The sequence below is a fragment of the Nyctereutes procyonoides genome, unplaced genomic scaffold, assembly GCF_905146905.1.
Source record: "Nyctereutes procyonoides isolate TBG_1078 unplaced genomic scaffold, NYPRO_anot_genome, whole genome shotgun sequence".
NCBI classification, from domain to species: domain Eukaryota; kingdom Metazoa; phylum Chordata; class Mammalia; order Carnivora; family Canidae; genus Nyctereutes; species Nyctereutes procyonoides.
This window is the reverse complement of record NW_026575145.1, coordinates 23,334,973-23,337,847: the sequence shown is the minus strand read 5'-3', so window position 1 is coordinate 23,337,847 and position 2,875 is coordinate 23,334,973.

The following is a 2,875-nucleotide window of genomic DNA, read 5'->3' as shown; positions in this document are numbered from 1 at the left end:
TTGCATCTGAATCTTTGGGGTAAATCCCTAACAGTGCAATTGCTGGGTCATAGGGCAGGTCTATTTTTAACTCTTTGAGGAACCTCCACACAGTTTTCCAGAGTGGCTGCACCAGTTCACATTCCCACCAACAGTGCAAGAGTGTTCCCTTTTCTCCACATCCTCTCCAACATTTGTGGTTTCCTGCCTTGTTAATTTTCCCCATTCTCACTGGTGTGAGGTGGTATCTCATTGTGGTTTTGATTTGTATTTCCCTGATGGCAAGTGATGCAGAGCATTTTCTCATGTGCATGTTGGCCATGTCTATGTCTTCCTCTGTGAGATTTCTTTTCATGTCCTTTGCCCATTTCATGATTGGATTGTTTGTTTCTTTGCTGTTGAGTTTAATAAGTTCTTTATAGATCTTGGAAACTAGCCCTTTATCTGATAGGTCATTTCCAAATATCTTCTCCCATTCTGTAGGTTGTCTTTTAGTTCTGTTGACTGTATCCTTTGCTGTGCAAAAGCTTCTTATCTTGATGAAGTCCCAATAGTTCATTTTTGCTTTTGTTTCTTTTGCTTTCGTGGATGTATCTTGCAAGAAGTTACTGTGGCCAAGTTCAAAAAGGGTGTTGCCTGTGTTCTCCTCTAGGATTTTGATGGAATCTTGTCCCACATTTATATCTTTCATCCATTTTGAGTTTATCTTTGTGTATGGTGTAAGAGAGTGGTCTAGTTTCATTCTTCTGCATGTGGATGACCAATTTTCCCAGCACCATTTATTGAAGAGACTGTCTTTCTTCCAGTGGATAGTCTTTCCTCCTTTGTCGAATATTAGTTGACCATAAAGTTCAGGGTCCACTTCTGGGTTCTCTATTCTGTTCCATTGATCTGTGTGTCTGTTTTTGTGCCAGTACCACACTGTCTTGATGACCACAGCTTTGTAGTACAACCTGAAATCTGGCATTGTGATGCCCCCAGCTATGGTTTTCTTTTTTAAAATTCCCCTGGCTATTCGGGGTCTTTTCTGATTGATGTGGTCTGTATATACAATGGAATATTACTCAGCCATTAGAAACAACGAATACCCACCATTTGCTTTGATGTGGATGGAACTGGAGGGTATTATGCTGAGTGAAGTAAGTCAATCAGAGAAAGACAGTCATCATATGGTTTCACTCATTTGTGGAATATAAGAAATAGTGAAAGAGATTATAGGAGAAAGAAGGGAAACTGAGTGGGGGGAAAATTAGAGAGGGAGACAAACCATGAGAGACTCCTAACTCTGGGAAATAAATGAAGGGCTGCAGAAGGGGAGGTGAGTTGGGGGATGGGGTAGCTGGGTGATGAGCACTAACAAGGGCACTTGATGGGATGAACACTGGGTGTTACACAGTATGTTGGCAAACTGAATTTAAATAAAATATTTTTTAAAAATCCAGTGGGGAAAAAATCTAGATGAAACAAGTTTAGGGGGCGCCTGGGTGGCTCAGCAGTTGAGCGTCTGCCTTCGGATCAGGGCTTGATCCTGGGATCCAGGACCGAATCCCATATCAGGCTCCCTGTGGGGAGCCTGCTTCTCCCTCTGCCTATGTCTCTGCCTCTCTCTCTCTGTGTCTCTCATGAATAAATAAATAAATAAATAAATAAATAAATAAATAAATAAATCTTTTTTAAAAAGAAAAAGAAACAAGTTTAATCAAAATTTTATCATTTTGGGGTACATGGACATTCATCATACTATTTTTTAAAGTTTTTATTTAAATTCCAGTTAATTAACATATAGTGTAATATTAGTTTCAAGTGTACAATATAATTATTCAACACTTCCATAGAATACCCAATAGTCATCACAAGTGCACTCCTTCCTCCCCAACACCTATTTCACCCATTCCCCCACCCACCTGCCCTTTGGGAACCATCAGTTTGCTTTATGAGACAAGAGTCTCATTCTCTCTCTCTGTTTTTTTTTTTAAGATTTATTTATTTAGTCATGAGAGACTCAGAGAGAGAGAGAGAGACAGAGACAGAGAGAGGCAGAGACACAGAGGGAGAAGTAGGCCCTCAACAGGAGGCCTGATGCAAGACTCAATCCCTCTACCCCAGGATTATGCCCTGAGCCAGAAGGCAGATGCTCAACTGCTGAGCCACCCAGGAGTCCTAAGAGTCTGTTTCTTAGTTTGCCTCTCTCTCTCTCTTTTTTTCCCCTTTTGCTCATTTGTTTTGTTTCTTAAATTCTACTTATGGTTGATATTATATGGTATTTATCTTTCTCTGAATGACTTATTTCACTTAACGCAATACTCTCTGGCTCCATCCATGTCGTTGCAAAAGCTAAGACTTCATTCTTTTTATATATATAATTTTTTACTATATAACTTTTATTATATAATTTGGCTACTCTTGATAGTGTATTATTGAACATATATATGTATTGTTGATATATATATATGTATGTAATTTGGCTGTTGTTCATAATGCTGCTACGAACATTGGGGTGCATGTATCCTTTTGAATTACTGGTTTTGTAATAGATACCTAATAGTGCGATTCCTGGATCATAGAGTCATTCTATTTTTAACTTTTTGAGGAACCACTATACTATTTTCCAGAGTGGCTGCACCAGTTTGCTTTCCCATGAACAGTGGGAAAGTTTTCCCCTTTCTCCACATCCTTGTCAACACCTTTTGTTCTTGTGTTATTGATTTTACCATCCCAACAGGTGTGAGGTGATATCTCATAGTAGCTTTGATTTGTATTTCCCTAATGATCAGTGATGTTGAGCATCTTTTCATTATACTGTTTTCTCTACTTTTGTGCATGACAAAATGTTTCAACTATAAAAGGTTTTTCAAGAAAAACAAGTTTAAGTTAAATATAAAAACACTACTGATAG